The sequence below is a fragment of the Bactrocera oleae genome, chromosome 5 (genome assembly GCF_042242935.1).
Source record: "Bactrocera oleae isolate idBacOlea1 chromosome 5, idBacOlea1, whole genome shotgun sequence".
In the NCBI taxonomy this organism is placed as follows: Eukaryota; Metazoa; Arthropoda; class Insecta; order Diptera; family Tephritidae; genus Bactrocera; species Bactrocera oleae.
This window is the reverse complement of record NC_091539.1, coordinates 15475533-15494475: the sequence shown is the minus strand read 5'-3', so window position 1 is coordinate 15494475 and position 18943 is coordinate 15475533. Positions and strand designations below refer to the sequence as shown.

Here is an 18943-nt window from a genome sequence, read left to right as displayed (position 1 = left end):
ACCACTTTACGTCGTTCGCCTTACTTACCTTCCTGGTAAATTTGGTTTTGTTTGTTCTTTTTCCACTACTTACATACATTTTCTCTTTTGATGCTCCTTGCTCTACTTGTAAAAATATCTTCCACGGCTCGCAGCTGAGCCTTCGCTCATCGCTTAAGGCGGTCGTAGCGATTTGTGGCACATTTTTCGTTTTTATTGCTTTTTATTTCTCTTCACTTCCCACTTTTATTATATTTTGGCTTTGCTGTAATTTCTTTTTGCCTTCCCGAAGTTATCCTTCGTCCTGACACGCTCATATTTCCTAACTTGTTTACTTTATAGTGTGCAGTTGTGTGTGCGCTCGTCTTCGTGGGAAAGAAACGATTTCACATTGCGATAAGCCAACAACAAATTAATTTAATCATTAAGGATTTTTTCGAAGTTTGAATTTAATGTTTCGCGTGTGCGCACACTTTATGGTCAACCGCTCCGCCAGTGCTGAGCGCTCCTTGATGGTGCGTGTAATTAAATGATGAACCTCGTAAATCTGTGATTAATTTCCTGGCGTAAATTCGCCTAAAAACTTTTTTCCTTTATACCTATTAGCAAACTTCATTTCTTTATTTCCAAGTTTTTTTGACAAGTGTAATGAGTCCATTGAAGGCAATAACGAAAGCAAACTGTTTTCTAATATTGACGTGGTGGGAGTGGCTAACGAGCTCGTATGCATTTACGCTTTGAAAACTTAATCCGCGCTGAAATAAAAGAACATTCACAGAATTTTCTAAGATAGTGAAGATCGAACCACATTATTATTAATTCTCTAGTGGAGAGTTCTTTTTACCATGTACCTCCTGGACAGATAAGCATTGAACTAGCTAAGTGGACATTAAGCTAACACTACTATATATAACCGTAAGGTAGCGTCGTCTCTGTGGGTAATGTCGTCCGAATAAGGACGCTGACTTTCAACTAATTAATGGAGACTCGTGAAAATAAAATAACCAAAAATCGGAGAAATTCAAAATGATTCAGTAACTTAGAATACCACGTCCGATCTTAGAAATTAAGTAGCCTTTTTCGGGCAATGAACCACACTTCCTTAAGAGTCGAAATATTAATTTATACGATTTTTATTGATTGCTGATTAATATCTGGATTTTTACTTAAGTTATCGCTTTCACAGACAGACGGCCGGACAAACTGTCAATCGGATTTCAATTGTCTAGTCGTCCTGATCACATATATATATACATATATATATATACATAACTCTATATCTAGCTTGATTAGTTTTACGTGTTACAAACAACCTTTATGTGAGCAAAACTATTACACTCTGTAGCAACTTGTTGCGAGAATATAAAAATTGTATCGTAAGAATTGACAAAATATATTTTCTAAAATGTTGCAAATATTTCCGCCTGGTAATTTCGGATTAGTTATGATTAAATGATAATGGCATTGGCTTGTACATTTGACTAATAATTTTGTTTTTTTTTAGCTGAATAATAATTCATGCACGGTCTTAAAGGCTTGGTCTGAAGTGTTAAACGATATTGATTACTGCGTGGAAAAAGCCTTGTCTGTATATAAGCCTCTATTCCTATCTAAATATTATATGTTTATTTCCATTTAGATAAGCTATCGGTAGAAATATCTAAAGGTTAGTAAATCTCCTTCACTGATTTTTAATAATATATGTGTATAACATAATTTTCACTGAACTCTCCATTCCCAATTATTAGAGTCCAGTCCAAAATCAAATTCACTCTCAACTCAAATGTTTTGCTGTATGAAGCTGATTTAAAAGTGAAATGATTTTCATTTAATTATGCCGCCTGGCAGCCGGGTAGAAAATGTAATACAAAAATCCATTCAATTTTCTCTAACTACCTCATTGGGTGGGAAGCTGAAATCCGGAAAAATACGGTCTACGGCAAACAAGCAATGGAAACAAACTGCACCAAATTAATTTGTTGATGATATTGGCTTTCGTATGCGGCAGCAGCCACGGCATTGAGAACAAGCCACAGTGGACGGAAAGATAGAGAGATGGAAAGATGAAATTGCATCAACAGAAGCAACAATAACCACTTTGGCATTTGTACAAGGGTACTGCCGCGCTCCTCATACGGTCAAATGTCGTCAGATCGTTATTTACAACTACTGTGACACCAAAAAAACAACAATAACACGTTGTCATCACCAACACGATTACTACCACCACCGTCGGCTGCTTAGACAGGATGGCATGTAGTTAGACTATTGCTTGCAGCTGCTGTAACAAGTTGCTGCAACAACAACGGCAACGTACAGCAGGCAAATCAGGTTCACACTGTCCGTGTATAATCACGAATGCCAACGTTGTAATAATGATAATTTCAAATGAAATTGAATCCTTTCATGCCTTCCTCCAGCCGCCGACAACCAGCTACCACATACAAGCACGCGTCGCAGTCTTTGAACGACCGAGTTCGCTTAGTAACGTAAGACCAAACAGATGGTTGGATGGATGGAGGGGTTCCAAAGACCAACAGAGCAAAAGGCAAATGGGCTTGCGGACCAGCAGAACGATTGGCACAAATGATTTGGCAAGTGAGCCGACATAGTGAGCTCAACAGTTAGACTGCGCGTTGTGAGTTGTGAGAGTTGATGTATGGCGGTCTGACCCACTTACAGCTAATTTAATTCGAAAATTCACTGCGACAAAGATGTAATTTTTTATGCTCATTTTCCTGCCATTTTTATTTACATACAAAAGAAATTACAAGTTCGCAAAAATGGGCAGCTTGACAGAAGTAGCTCAAAAGTATTTAAATGGACAAAAAATCATGAGCGCTATCAGGGTTGGCTTCGATGCGGCCAGTAGGGTATGAGTGCTGCAGAGCAGGCAAATAAAGAAAGAAGATGGAGTGGGTAGAATTTCGTATTTCTCTGTAAATAAGTATTAGGAATAGGAGACTTTACATAAACGAGTATATTTGAAGAACCGTAATGAAGCGCCTGCATGAGTATCAGGGAAGAAAGTAAAGGAAATGAATACGGTGAATAGCATGTACTTACCTTTCTACCTACTTAACAAGAATACACAATTTTCAAATATTGTGATAATCACTTTTATATAAACGGAAATTATATTATACTCGTACATAACTGAACAGAGATTTTTTCTTATTATTAAACATAACCCACAGACATTAGTTGATTGCGTAGAGATATGTATAGCAAAATACACCATGTACATATATTTGATAATTTCATGTTCATATTTATACTAGGCTTGACCGAATCGAAACACGAAGGTGCCTCTACTCAGTGATCTTATAAAGAATAAAACTGATTTTATTGTCGCCCAAGATTTTTAAATTTGTAGAAACTGAACGTAGATATCGGAATGGTGATGAACTAGAGAACGCAACGATTAGTAGATCGTTTACGTCACAATTTACATACAAATTCACCTTAAAACTTGCGCAAGGGTTGCCTTCTAAATGCGCTTCGAAATGTGGTCTTTCCTGCCTAGGCTAATAGACTTCACTGGTCCCTAACCTAAGATACACAAAGAATTGTAGTATACGAGTTACCTTCCTGTCATTGAAACGTAAAACGAAAATATAATGGATCTCTTTCATAGATGACGCATTTCGTATTATTTGTATGCATTATTTGCCAGACAACTTCCGATTTATCTATATCTATAATTTTTGTCATGAAACATTTTTTCATGTCTATAGTCAGCTAACTAATAACCTAAAAAAAATTAAGAAAAACCATCACGACGATAAAACGACATAGGAGTATGGACATTATCTCTTGAAAGACTATTCAGCCACCCCAGACTACATAAATCTTTAGCAAGACAACGTGAATTTGTTATTTTGTCCCAAGTGCATTCCTTACACACATGCACTCTTTTAAATACCTTCGTGCGTTTTCTTCACCTCTTTCCAGTTCATTCTTTCGTTTTATTTAACTCTCTTCAATGCATTCGTCTGTTCCTTGCCTTGCGCTTACCAGTGCATCTCCGTTCGTTCCCGTAAAACTTGTCAACACCCATTTGTCGGCCGTAAGTATGCCATTGTTATTATTGTCGACCAAGTGGTGGTCTCAATTGAATTATTCCTTCCTGCAGCGCATTGACTTCTGCATGCAACAGTCATGTTGCTTTGCTCGGCCTTCCTGCTGGCGACGCTATATTAACGCTTTCCACGGCCAACGAGCCATATGTCTGGGTCTGATTCTGAGTCCACTTTAATAGCTTTGCAATTGAATGCAATGAATTTTTGCTACTTTGCCAACATTCACAATGCGCCGAGACGACCGATGCAACAAGAAAGTATAAAGTGTGTGTATGTATTCGAGGATATTAACGCATACCACGTAGTCGACGTGTCTAGTCAGTCACTCACGTACACACGCGCTATTTACATTGACTTTATTTTCCCATAAATATATGTTTGGCCCTCCGAAAGATATGCGCTGGCTTGTTTGTAACGCTCTTTCTTGGCAAACTCCCTGTCTAACTTTGACTGTCTGAGAGTTTCATGTTCCTTATTGCCTTTCCGCCCACACCCATTGGTGCGGTGTCGCAAATATTTATTTTACTTTGCTCTGCAGCCGTGCCAAGGCTTCCAGCTCTGAATGCCAGCTCACACCGCTTCAAAAGCACTTCTTAACTTTGAACTTGCATACCAATTGCGCTTGCTTACAAATGGCGTCACTCTGTGATGCCATATTTCCACTTGTGACACTTATTTTATTTTTTCCAACTTATTTTTGGAGTACAGGTCACACTCATTTGTAAGATTCCGCTCGTTTGTCGCTGGAAGCGGAGTAACATTTCCTTATGTGCGTTGGCGTTCCGGTACATGCGAGCGTCTCTGACAGTTTCAAACGGTTTCTAGATTGCTGTGGAGTATAAACGATATAGTTTTCGGCGGAAAGGTAGAATAAATAGAGGACGAGCACCTGTTTCTGAATATATGTACCTATCTATAGTACAAGTACATGTTAAGAAAGAACTTGAAACAAGTGATGAAAACGCCAGAAATATTAGTTTATATCATAATACTGCACCCCAGAAATAAGACCCCAAAAATATTATAATTCCTTCTTCTGTTCTCGCATTGGTAAAGCTCATCATGATCTTTGAATCATTCCAAACATTGTCATCTTGCCTTGTTGAAGTTAATTAAAGGTTTTTACTCGAACGAAAAATGAGTTATTGACAGTTTGTTGAGGCGCCTAATTTCCATTTCAGCTACATCGTTTTCATGACTGGTGATAAGAAATAATAAAATAAATTATAGAAAAAGCTGAATAGGAAAGTTGGAAAGGCCAATGAGGAAAATTATACACATATACTTGTAAACTGACGTTTTACGTCAGCCTTTCTCAACATACAGAAATAATTATATTTCGCCTTTACCACAGGCAAAGGATCGATTCATGCCTCTTTGATTTCCGTTTAATTCCTATTTGTAGCACAAGCTGAATAAGAAGATTAAAGCTACTACACAATACCGTGTATTAGTAGTGTAGTAAAGTGGCCATTATATACCTAATTATTTTTTCCAGCTTCTTTGGATTTCAAGTTGTTTATTAACTTTCAATACTAAAGAACCTTTGAATGGTCTGGAAGTCAATTTTATAGATCGGTTATTGGGATTGTCTTGTCGACACCACAAATTGATTCAAGCGTAGTCAACAATTCCAGAAATATTTTCAGCTCACTGGCTGGTCAACTCCACTTGTCCATAATTAAGGTTTCTGGCCACAAGAACATTTTATGCAACGAAAAAGCAGATGAACTGGCAAGGGTAAGAGCTTCTTTAGACGAATCCGAGGTGGAGTTAATACCATGCCCGCTGTGTACGATCAAAAGAAATCAATAACAAACTGTAAGATAACGAAGCAATTACGACCCAAGTATAAAAAAGGCTAAAACTAAGGACCTATTAAATAGGTCCAAGAATAGTATTTACAGATTTACAGCTACTATAATGGGGCACAGGCCTTTAAGAGAGCATGCGCTAAAAATGGGTCTGCCTCATAACAATATTTGCCGCAACTGCAAGGTAGAAGGGACTACGGAAACGGGTTTCCACTTTCTTTGTGAATGCCTAGCTCGATCATGGAAAGGTATAAAAAAGCAAAACGAATATTAGTAGTGTCATTGAGAGCATTAAATGAACGCAACGATCAAACGAGATAGCAACGTTATAAAGGTCCAATTATATTGCATCAAAATGGCGCATCTAGCGCTAACTGAGCCCAGGGAGCCTGATCCTACCTACCTACTGGGATTATAAATGCAAAAAAAAAAATACAGGTAAGTTAAAAGCTTAAAGTCCTGGTTTTTGTAATCTCTTAATATTTTAAAATCTCTCTTAAAGGTTCCACTTAAAAATCGAGGTATTGCAATTTTGGTACTATTTTAATGAAAGAAATTGAAGGTACTAATCGAAGCGACGAAGTTCACCTCTATAAAGTTTTCTACTTCGGATTGTTTTTTACGCCGCGTCGCCAAAACAACTTTGCATGCGGGGTTCCATAGATCCGAAGTAATCGTAGTCGCATTCACTGTTTCAATTTAAACCTACGTCATATTAATTTAGCATTAGCGCCAATAAGTTTTAAAGCCTGAAAGTAGACATACAAAAGAATTTAATCACTCAAAGTCAATTACAGCCGCACGTTGAGACTGTGTTGGTATGTTGGTTCGCCATAAAAGTCATTTAAGTCCATAAAAATTTTACTGGTCGCATTGTGCACATCGTTGAGCGGGCGTTGTGGCAAACCGACATGTGTATTTGTACAAATTTACACACACAAACATTTTCATTAGCATTCAGCCGTGGTGGCAGCTGTGCAGAGTCCTTTGTGACGGACTACATGGGCGACTGTTGGCGCATCTAACTGTGCGCCAAACCAACCAGTTACTGCCTCAGTCAGACTTCCGCTAGCACCCAAACTCGCTTCCTGCTCCGTAACAGTTAGTGTCGAGAGTGCCGAGTGCCTGACGCCTGAGGGCTGATATTACCGGTTTGCTGTTTGTTTTTTCCACGTTCATTTTTGCTGCTGCTGTTACTATTGTACGTATGTAGCACTGCCTGCCTGCGCTGGCGCTGTTTTTGTTGTTTCACTTTCAATGTGTTTTCGCGCTCTTTGGTACTCGTAAGGTTCATGTCTGCTTTGCTTTTGTGTTGGTTTTCAACAAACACTCTCCCATACATAAATACACGTATATGTATGTATATGTGGCATAATACATTTCATTTTGTTCTTCTGGCTTTCGTTTTATGCATTTTTTCTGCTATCGTTTATTTATCTATTTTCTCGTCCTTTACTTTCAATGAAAATCAATAAAAGTATGTGCTTTTATGTGAGCTGCCCCGCGCCCGACTTGCATCAGCATGCGCTCAGCGCCATTGTCGACGATTTGCGCTCAGTCAGCTAGTGAATATGCTAGTAGGCCTGTCGGCACGGCTATGGCTGTTGCTGTTGTTGCTTTAGTCTGTGCTTTCATTTTCTTTTGTGGTTTCGCGTGTGCAAGTTTTTGCCGCCGTTGTTCGCCGGTGTACTGCATGCAGGACTTTATGTCCTTACACATAGTCATATTTTGTGCAAACAAAGCCATAGATTATATTGCTAGGGAGCGCCAAAGCGGGCAGGACACATGGCACATACGGCTCACATGGCAGCACACACGCACGTACAGGACTTAACATGCATGTAAGGGTGTGTGTACGCACCATGTTGAGGCATCCATCAAGCGCACACACATCCAAGCTAGAGGATACAGCAATGACAGTAGCGAATTATGGCCACATCCGGATTTTAGCCAAACGGATTTGCTCCAAAAAATCTACTTTTCCTTACCTTTGCTGTGTTTAGCGGGTCGTTTTGTTCTACCAACAAGAACGACGTTATGATGCAATGAAATAAAACACTCAAACTTGGTCAAAATGGGTTCTGTTATTTTTTTGTTATGCAGATAATTTTATGCCATTTATGATTTTAACAAAATGTCGGCCAAATGGCCCCCGAGGTGCAACATTTTGGCTGGAATTTCAGCTATAGTGGGCTGAAGGTTGTCTTAGAGCTCCTCGAGCGTTGATTGGTGTAAGCCTTTGAATTAACATACTCTCAGAGAAAATAATCTACAGGTGTTAAATTGCATGATCTTAGCGACCATTTGACTGGACCATTTCTCGAAATTAACGAGTCACCAATCTTGACAATTTCTAAGCGTTGTACCAAAGTGAAACGTGACATGATGAAATGGCAAACCTTACTGAACACAATGACAAAATTTTACCCGAATCCGTAAACAAACGAGCTGTCAAAATCATGTCATCTCTATAGGTAGACGCTGTATTGTTGCATGTAGTATTTATATAGATTCGGAGAACTTATAAATTACTTATCTACACATTTTCATTATATAATATGTAAGGAATTTAATATATTTCAAACTGTTACTAGTAAGTGCCGTATTAAAAAATATCGCACTATTCACTACCACCACATTTTAAGTTACGCCAATAAAGAACTTATAGCAGTCCGTGATTTCAGGAAACAAACTTGGACGGTATTATTGGTTTAGTGCCAGTATTGGTAGTCCTTAAACATTTGTAATAATTGCCTGGTTTGCTAAATAATGAGTTCGGTCAGAAACCCAACCTCAAGGTACCGAGCTTAAGTTTTTGTAATTTTTTTTTTAAGATTAATAAATAAAAAAAATATGCATTTACATAATGTATGTACTTTATCAATCGCCGATTCATTTTGGATTTTCTTGATCCCGTAGGTGATTTCCAGGAGGACCAGGAGCTCCGGAAAAAAGGTTTCTGACAATGAGGAAAATGTTTATACTATAATTTTTTACTAATAATTTTTTTCCCCTAACGGTTGTTTGTAACACCTACGTAAAACTAATCGAGAGAGATATAGAGTTGTATACATATATATGTATATATATTGTATACATATAACTTTAGCTGACCATTCGTCACGGTTCGGCCAGGACAGTCCAGGTTCCGAGTTAAGCGTCCCTGCCGTCCCGGGCTTAGAAATTGAAAAAAATAATGAATTTGTGTTGCTCTCTCACCTATTATACAATATATTGCAATTTTTATTGAATTATAATATGGAAAAATTGGTGACTAAAAAAAACCGTCCCGGATTGACGACCGTGGCATCGCATTATTTCAACAATGGTAATTTACGTTGTGAAAATGGGTGAAGTTTGACAACAACCACGCTTACTTCCCATATATACAAATTTTAAATTCCATACGAATCAAGGACCAATAGAGTTAAGGGGATTAAAATCTTGAGCAAATAGAGGATACTCCATATAATATGTATGATGATTTTGATTAGTCCAGCAGACTTTATGATCAAAATGTTGTTCAGTGTGAATTATTTTCGCAAAATTGTGTGAAAACATGTTGCAACAATGCCAAATGTTAATGCGATCAGTCCAGATCTTCCAATATACGCAATATAATTTCCATCCATTTTGACTTTCCATCTCACTTAAAGATTCAGACCAATATGTATTATTCGATCATTAGGGTAGTAGTCCATATAGTTAGAAAGGTATTTGAAAATTTCAAGTCGATCGGTCTAGAAGTTTCGGAAAACTTTTAATCACTGAATCTGAAAACAGAAAGAAAATCACGCAATCAGCAGGTCAACTATAAGCTTTTAATGTTTCAAAATCCGCATGTTATGTTCTGAATTCTGCCATTTCTGACTTATTTAATCTAATTAGGCAAAAACGAGAGATAAGAGCCCCATCTCTCATGATATCTCCTATCAGACGAATAAAACTTGTATACTTTTATACTTCTTCTTCGTTTAAAGTTGAAACTTTGTCATCGTTCCCAATGGCGGGAATTATGTTTGTATTTTTATCACGGATATATTTATGCTCCTCTTTTCCATTTGAACTACATTAATCGTATTTGACGAGTACCTTTAGTGGATACTAGTATTGAAGAAAAGAGATTTGGCCTTAAATTTACTAGCAAGCTTTGCCGAGAGTACTACAACCCATATTATCGCTGCTTGGAAAAAAGTAGAAGTACATTCCGGCTTCCAAATTCATGTTTAGGAGTGCGAGTTATTTAATTAGACGCCACCCCATATGAAACCTTACCTTCTTACGCGCTCGCTTGGATAACTTTATCAAACTCCAAATTTTATTCATTCCACTACTGCCTGGTTCGAAATAACGCTCTGTAGTGTCCCCAGATTAATGTGCCTGCTGCTCCAACTCACCTCTGAATCAATGATTCTGATTTTATGTCTTTTTGGCATCACGAACGGTGTGTAGAATATTGTATGGAGCAACTACGGAATTTATTATCATTCCTCTGCTCAATAGAAGGTTTTATGTCAATGATTTGAGTTCTTGTGTTTTCGCTCAGTCCTTTGTAGTAATACACTTTTTTATGTTCTCACGTCAATGAAATTTGTTTATTACTTTGTATGAGTGTGTGAGCTTTCGCGGCGCTTTAAGTAGGTTAGTAAGCTACAATGGATTTTGGGCTCACAGGATAAACGCATGATGTAAGGACTTATGAGTGATGATGATGGCACAATTGTGTGATTCATTCTGTCGTAAAAATGTACAGATATATCCTCTATCGGTGGATTTTTACAATAAATGCTGTACATGTCAGGAAACAAATGAATCTCAACATAAATACAAACATACACGCTTATAAAATAGGTGAATCTGTTTAGGAAGTACATTTTTATATATATATATATATATGAATATATATATAAATGTATATTCAGTTAAATTTAAATATTTGGGCTTCATAGTGATGAACAAATAACTTACGTCATAGCAAAATTTCACTTTCACCACATTCGTGATTGATATCATCTTAATTTTAATTACACTAGTTAACAAAAAAAAAACTTTTTTTGTCACATGAAAACTCATATGAAATTTTGAATGTACTAGAGCCACTAAGCAATAATATGTGAATGAAGAAAAATTCCACATCAGGTTTTCTTTGGCATCAGAACGTATACACACTTTCTTAAAAATTACAAACATCTGCTACATTAAGAGAAAATATTGCTTAAAGAAATACTGCTAGAAAAAATACTTTTGGTTTTTGCTAATATTTAGCTTCAGGAAAGTATTTTTTAAGTCTCTAATAATAATCATTCCTGCGCTCCATGTTTTTTGATGGTGCTTCTTCATTAAGGAAATGCCCTGATGAAACGTCTCGTCACTTATAGCCCCCAAATTTGCCGGAAAGAAATCCAGATGAGAGTCCAGCATATGTATTTTTAAGGACATGAAATCCGACATACTGTCTGTTTGTCCGTCCGTCCGTCTGACAATATAACGGTTCTGTTAAAAACTACTAAAAGCGTCATAAATCAATAAGTAAATGCGCCAGGGTCATTAAATTTTACACCCAAGATAATAAATGAGGGCTTTGGAGGAGCCGGAATCAAAATTGGACATTTAGGTGAAATCACATATCTACAGACCTCTCGACCAATTTCAACCAAATTCGGTACGGTAAGTGTATCACAATTTTAAATACCATATGATTCTTTCACTTTCCAGTTTGCAAATCAAGCACCAATAGATATGTTCAGAAGAAACTTTGCATAAATAGTGCCTTTGAGGTATGACATCTCGAAACTAAACTTTTTCAAAATCGGACTACAACTGTTAAAGTCCCCACACAACGGTCAATCGGTGAGATATATTTTTGAAATTCGGGGAAAGTGTTTCTTGTAATCCCTTGCGTCAAAAATGATCAATACTTCCCTTAGCCCCCATATACCTATTATAAAGATTTTCGAACTTCCAGTTAAGTTTATACCGCAATTCTCGGTCAATGTGAGTTGTCTTAATTAAATTGAAAGAGCGAGTTTTTTTAATGACAGTGTATCTTTATGCTTAAAGTGGATAAAATTGGGTGAAAACTTGCCTCAGCCCCCATATAATATATATTCAGTATTTTGAAACATCCGATTAACTTTACTCCATATATACATATGTTTATCCATATTTATAATATTAAAAAAAAAAATTCTCAAGTATATCTGAACAATGTTAAAAGTAAGTCATCAGACATTCCATTACCCCCGTATATTCTATGTAATGATTTCCGATCATTATCAGGTGGTAATACTTTAAACTGTTTAGGTCAAAATATGTGATATTTAAATGAAATTAACTGAATACGGTTTCTTAAAAATAAAATTATATAATGAAATCCAATCCTTTTGTTGACGTTTTTCACATCAACTCAATATATTTATTAAATTTAGCCTCTTCGGTTGAGTTTATATCAATTATGGTATATCTCATTTGAGGGTGATTTTAAAATAATTTTCTCTGGCAGGAAATAAAATATTATAATATAACTAAGTGGGTCTATGACCTTTAAAATAAGTTAATAAGATACAAATTTGATTGTAATCCATTCACAATTTCGTCGAACAATGACCTTGTTCCTTGAAAGTTGCAAGATTTATACCGTTAAACCCGAACGATTTTTTCGATTTTTTATAAACAAATAATTGTTGTGTCTTTCCTGAAATTCTGCAAAAAATTCTGCTGAGGCTGCCATATTATTCACTAGATTCGCTATTAAAAAAACTAATTTTTAGTTTATCCTATTTATTATAGATTAATCTCCAACGATTAGTGATGGTCATCGAAAGGAGCTTCAGTTGTAACTGGATCAACACAAACATCCATTACTTATAAAATTACAATTTGTTTTTTTTAATTCTGTCAAGTTCTTTTTTGATTTGTATAAAATTAAAGTATTTACTGACAGAAAAAATTATTAATAAATAAATTTTTTTCATATTTTTGACCTAAGTTCCTAAATAAAGGACATGCCGAGGACACTTAATAATTTGAAAGTATATATCTCACAATTCACTAAAGCTGAATCATCCAAATTTGTTGAGAAGAAGTTTCTCTGGCCCATCCATTGTTACATATAATATAATATTATTTCAAGTAAAAAGTTCGTTCGGTTTTTATTTAAGAGATGGCGTTATTGTCCATAGTACTAGTGTTACGTGTCGCATTGTGTCATACTATACGGCGCTGAAAACGTGTTTATTCGCGCTAAAAGTTTGTCTTTGACAGTTTTTCGACTGATTTATTCAGTTCGTTGTGAGCGCACGTCAAAGATGGACACCAACAAAGAGAAAATTCGCTATATTTTACAATTTTTCTTCGACCAAAGCGAAAAAGCAGCCAAAGCGGCTAAAAACATTAATTTAGTTTATGGGCCCGATACTGTAAACGAACGTGTAGCACAAAAGTGATTTGCTAGGTTCCGTTCCGGTAATTTCGATGTCAAAGATGCACCACGCGTCGGGAGGCCTGTCGTCGAAAATTGCGATAAAATCATGGAAATAGTGGAAACAGACTGTCACGTGAGCACTTATTTAACTGCTGAGGAACTAAAGATAAGCAAAAAGGAGCTCGCTGTTTGGGTGTCACACGAACTAACGCAAAAAACATGATGGACTGAATTTCCATCTGCAAATCGCTGCAGAATCGCAACAAAATCGACCCGTTTCTGAAGCGGATTGTGACTGGCGATGAAAAATGGGTCACTTATGACAACATCGAGCGCAAACGGCTCAGTTCGGCCCTCTACTGCCAACAACTGGATCGCTTGAAGGCAGCACTCATCCAGAAGAGGCCATCTTTGATCAACAGAGGCCGAATTGTGTTCCATCAGGACAACGCCAGGCCACATACGTCTTTGGTGACTCGCCAGAAGCTCCTGGAGCTCGGAAGAGAAGTTCTAATGCACCCATCCTATAGTCCGGACCTGGCACCAAGTGATTACCATCTTTTCCTGTCAATGGTGCGCTTAATGGTGAGAAGTTAGCATCTCGGTGGCAACAAGTTTACGAACAAAACGGCGCATATTTGACTTAAATCGGACAAATGTACACAAAGTTATCATCTTTTGAAAAATCAATAAAAAACCGAACGAACTTTTTACTTTACCTAATATATAACGGTTCTGTTGAAAACTACTAAAAGAGCGCTAATTCACAATTTAAATTATTTACTATTAAATTTCACAACCAAGATCGTGTTTGAGGCCTTTATAATTGGTGTAAACATTATACAATGGGCGTGACACCGCCAACCTTTAGGTGAAACCGCTTATCTTAAGAAAGGCCCTACCAATTTTAAACAAATTCGGTACACAATGAATGCTATGTCGGATTGCATATGCTGTATATATCGGTCAATATGTGAAGTAAGTTAATGAAACTCTTTGGTCACCCTTTATATAATAATATAAAAAATATGATAATATATTGTTTATAAGAGTACATTACTCTTTCATAGCAAGAGGTTAGGTAAAATTTATATAAATTATCTGTTCAATAAAATGCATATACAATAAAAAATTTTAAAATATTTAGAATTTACAGCATCAAATTTGTCTCTATATAGGTATATTCAGTTTCATACCAGTCATAGTTCTAACATGTACAGTATAAAATTTTTTTTTTTTTAACTTTAGTTTAATATAATTTAACTTAACGACAAGAATGATAGATTATTTATCTAATTTTAGTCTGGTGAGCGAATCCGTATTAATTCATATTTCTCAGTGCGAGGGCATCTTTCATGTAGTTGTAGATTCTCATTAGATTAGCTTTATTTTGGATATTCAGTATCGCAAAGATAATAGCAGGTTCGTTGAACTCTGCCATTAGGTCCTGAAAGTACTTTATTCTAGTTTGCTCATATCTCTGGCACTCAATTAATAAGTGCAGTATTGTTTCTGTGCTTTGTTGCCCACACGCTTCACATGGAATATTAGTATTGAGTTTATACAAGTAGCTTATGCTATGGCACGTTATGAAGCAATAATATTTATTCGCCAGTTTGAGTTGTAAAATTAGCCTGGTTAGTTCCAGAGAAACTCTTAATCTTAGATATTTGGGAGTAGATAAGTTGAGAGATCTGACAGATTGGACTTGTAGTGAGGTCGATCTGAGGTATTGGGAGTAGACAGCTTCTCTTAGAAATTTTTCATAGTTGGCTAAGAATACGTCTTTAGTTTTCTCGCTAGATTTGGGGTTCAAGTCCTTGAACATGTCCCCGAGTCCTTGATCTGCAAAAATCTTGGTAAGAGTGGCAATCTAATTTTTCTTATTTCCCTGGTTTAGGTTATTGATATTAATTTCTTTATATATAATACATTTTAGGCCAGGAAGATTCTCTCATATTTAGCACCTTAATTATCAAAGTCCATATGAGGCTTAGTGCACGAGTAGATAGTCTTGTTAGTCCCAATTCCAGTCTAATGATGTATCCAGGCGTATTCTAGGGCAGGTTGAAGATTTGCTTGAAATAATCTGCTTGTACTTTATCAATTTCCTGGAAATTTCCAGGACCCCAGGTTTGAACACTGTATAGCAGAGTGGAGGTAACCAAGCTGTCAAAAAGCCTGGCTTTAGCAAACCAGGAGTCTACTTTCGCTTTGTATAGCACAGATTTAGTTGCACCGAGAGCTTGTCTGGCATTGTTGACTGCGTTGGCTGTGGCAAGGTCTGTCGAAGCTTTGTTCCTGATTATTGTTCCCAGATATTTAATTTGGTTGACCGTTTTAATTGGCTTACCCTCAATCATGAAAGCATTTTTTTCAATATTCTTGATTCTTCCTGATGCTCTGCATACCAGAATAGAGGATTTCTCCACATTGACCTTTAACCCGATACTTTTAAAGTATTTGTTTTATATACTTGTGTATTTCGGTCAACACTTGAGATATCAGTGTGTGAGTTATCTTCATAAAACTGCGTGGAAACTCGATGGAGCATGTATGGTCACACGTTGGTCATCGCTTCCTAACTGGTTTTTGTTTGTTATGTATTATATCATATACTCGTAATTCGACATCTTTATAAATATACTTGTATGTATGTCATTGAATCACTTTATATTTTTTTCATAAAATTCTCAATCAAAAGCATTAATCTAACCACTGGACTAACCATGCTATACGTTGAAGCAGATATCTAAATAATTTATAACGTATAAGCCAACATTCAAATAACTGTCAATTACCTTCGATATACGCACAAAGTTATGGTCTGGTTTTGAAATACAATTTGGCATTTTCAAATATTGAACCGCTCACCAATATCGTAAATATGAATTGTTAATTAATCCTTTGGTGTACTCAATCATTTTCAGTCATTTCGCAATTCAATTGGAATCCCGTTGAAGCACTTTATAGGTGATGATTTTTCCAACAATTTGTGTGCTCTAACTGTCATCCAATGCAAATACGGCTGTCAACTATTCAATCAAATTTGAATGTGGGGAGAATCGATGCCCAAACAAATAATCTTCACTCGAAAAGAAAAAAGAATAATTTAAAGATGCTGATGACTTTAGCGAGCTTGGAAGTAAATCGATTAAAAACTTCGATTACTATTACGAGGTTGAATGAGTACTAGTACATTTTACAATTGAGCTAGAAAAGAAAGAGTATTTCATTATGTAAGTATGTAACTAGTTTCGTGTATTAAGTAGTGTTTACTAACCTTCTTACTGTATAGCAAAATCTTCGACTCCTAATAAACTCCCAGCGCAACCTGATAAAGGCTAACCAAGAGCAGTAATCTGAATTTAAGACATTAGTACTCAAGGGGAGTGCAGAGGAATCCCAATCCCAAGCAGAATCAGTTCATTCAATTCGAAAAATCTATTCGTGAAGTGTAAAGATTGTTAATAGTATGGTGTTCAATTCTGAGAAGAGCTTTACAGAATGTTGATCGCTGGAGGTGCTAAGTTGATGTGAATTTTAATGAGATTCACCATTTTTTTCTTGTTTTGACCGGGATGGATTTATATTAAGTTATGGAAGCACTTCTTCATGATAAATCCTACGTTCCAAGCAAATACCATAGATTTATCGCTCCACTGTGCGACTATTAGTTTAGTTTTAAACGGTACGGTATATTTCGTTTAACTGCATTTACCTCCGTTACACACGATTGGTGCGTTTTAGATACAGTTAGTACGTTTTGTTTGAAGTTGGCTTATGAAAAATAATTTGCAATTTTATTTTGCTTTTTTGCTTACGCCAATATGTCAATAATTTCTTCCATTTCGAAAAGTGGATGAAATTACTAATTTGGCACGGATAAATTAAAATTTTCAATTTCTAAAATGCGCTGATATTTTGTTATTATTCGATGGAGCGGAAACATAAAAAAGGGAAAGGTCGATACAAAACACACATTGTGAGAAATATTGGGGGAACTGTTTTGGTCCCTTATGGGCGACAAAAGAGAGAACTATGACAAATTCAACACAGTTTATAGAAGTAAAAAAATAATATTTTAGATTGTTTAAATGAATGTAATGTTGATTCTTATCCTAAAACAAAAAAAAAAACGTTTACTTCGCACAAACACAAAAGATTTCATAAAATACCTTGATTTTGGTAATTTAGTTTCTATGGCATCTATATCCTATTGTTAACTTATATATTGTATAGGATCTCCGACGTTTCCTTCTGGACTAACGAATTGAAGTAATTTTGTGCAAGTTATGTATGGGAAGGAGCTTCTAAAAGTGTGGTATAATTCACATATGTAGAAGAAATCTTTTTTTACATTTTTCTCAATATAATATGATTGATAATTTATTGTAATCTTCCTTAAGCACATATAAGTCTTCTTCGAATGAGGCAGCTTGTTTTAAGAGTATGCTCATTAATTGTTGAGCCTATATATTATATAGCACGGTAATAAGAGTACGAGCAGAATATGAAGTGAGTTACGAAAACTTTTCGTCATGCCTGAGGACACGTAGGCCGTTGCTGTTCACCAACAGTCCCTGCCTATGTTAGTTGCTAACATATTTTATGCTCTCTTGACTCTACGATCTAATTATTTTATATACAGGACATACGCTTCTCTTTTATAAGTGAGAATAGTTCTCTGTTTGACAAATACACTCATGGTCGGCTTCCTATGCTTTTTGGTCGGCCGGCGTATTTTCGGTTTAGCAAATCCAATTTCGGTCACGCCGCTCAGAGCGCCAGTATATCAACAAAGTGAGAGCAAATTGCATGCCGGTAAAATACTTCAGAAGACAGCAGAAAGGCTGTTAGCGCGGGGAGAGACGGGTCAAAATAATGAAGCAGAGGCAGATAGCGCAGGATATGACTGTGCATACCCGCGTCGTTTTCAATATAAACGCTACAAATGGTGGTGGTGTTATTGTTGTTTCAATATTGTGTTGCGCTTAAATTCGTATGCTTGTGTGTGTGTGTGGTGTGCGCCTTTGTTGATTTTGTTACCCTTGAAGGCGGCAATGACAGGAAGGCTGGATAATCAGATTTTATGCGCTACTTTGTTTGTGTTTATTGAACTGCGGCTCAACTCAACACTGCCACTCATGTTACACACAAGCGAGTTATTGTTGTTGTTTTCCCATTGTTGTTGCTTGTGCTTATGGTTATGTTATTGCTTTGCCGTTCTGTGCTATGATGTATACAATTAATGTTTATGTTTTATAGCACGAGATAACCTGCGAATTTCTACTTCACTTCGTTCGCAAAAGTTGTGTCCAGCGTGTAAAAAGACTACCAACACCGTCTCTCACTCTCTCTCTCTCTCTCTTGCGCTTTCGTTATCCCTTTGGTACTTTTGGCTTTTTGATTGTTATTTAGTCGACACTGAAAATTGCGGTTAAAGCGCCTAAATTTATGGAGTTTATTTGCTTCGTTGTTGACTGTGAGTAATTTGAAATGAGCGAAATGAAGTCAGAGTAAATTTGGGTAACTTGGTTTACTTTCGTTGGCATTCATAGAAATTGACAAAAATACGTGTATCTATCAGCATAACTATATACATACTTATATATCTCCATAGTTATAAGTATGCCTCTTTAAGT

General features: G+C 36.3%; 1 long non-coding RNA gene across 1 annotated transcript; it reads left to right on the top strand.

Moving 5' to 3' along the window:
• The first annotated feature begins 15741 nt into the window (after positions 1 to 15741).
• LOC118682459 (uncharacterized) lies at positions 15742 to 17212 on the top strand. Its single transcript, XR_004978301.2, has 2 exons — positions 15742 to 16537; positions 16597 to 17212. It is a non-coding gene; the product is annotated as an uncharacterized lncRNA (long non-coding RNA).
• The last annotated feature ends 1731 nt before the right edge of the window (positions 17213 to 18943 follow it).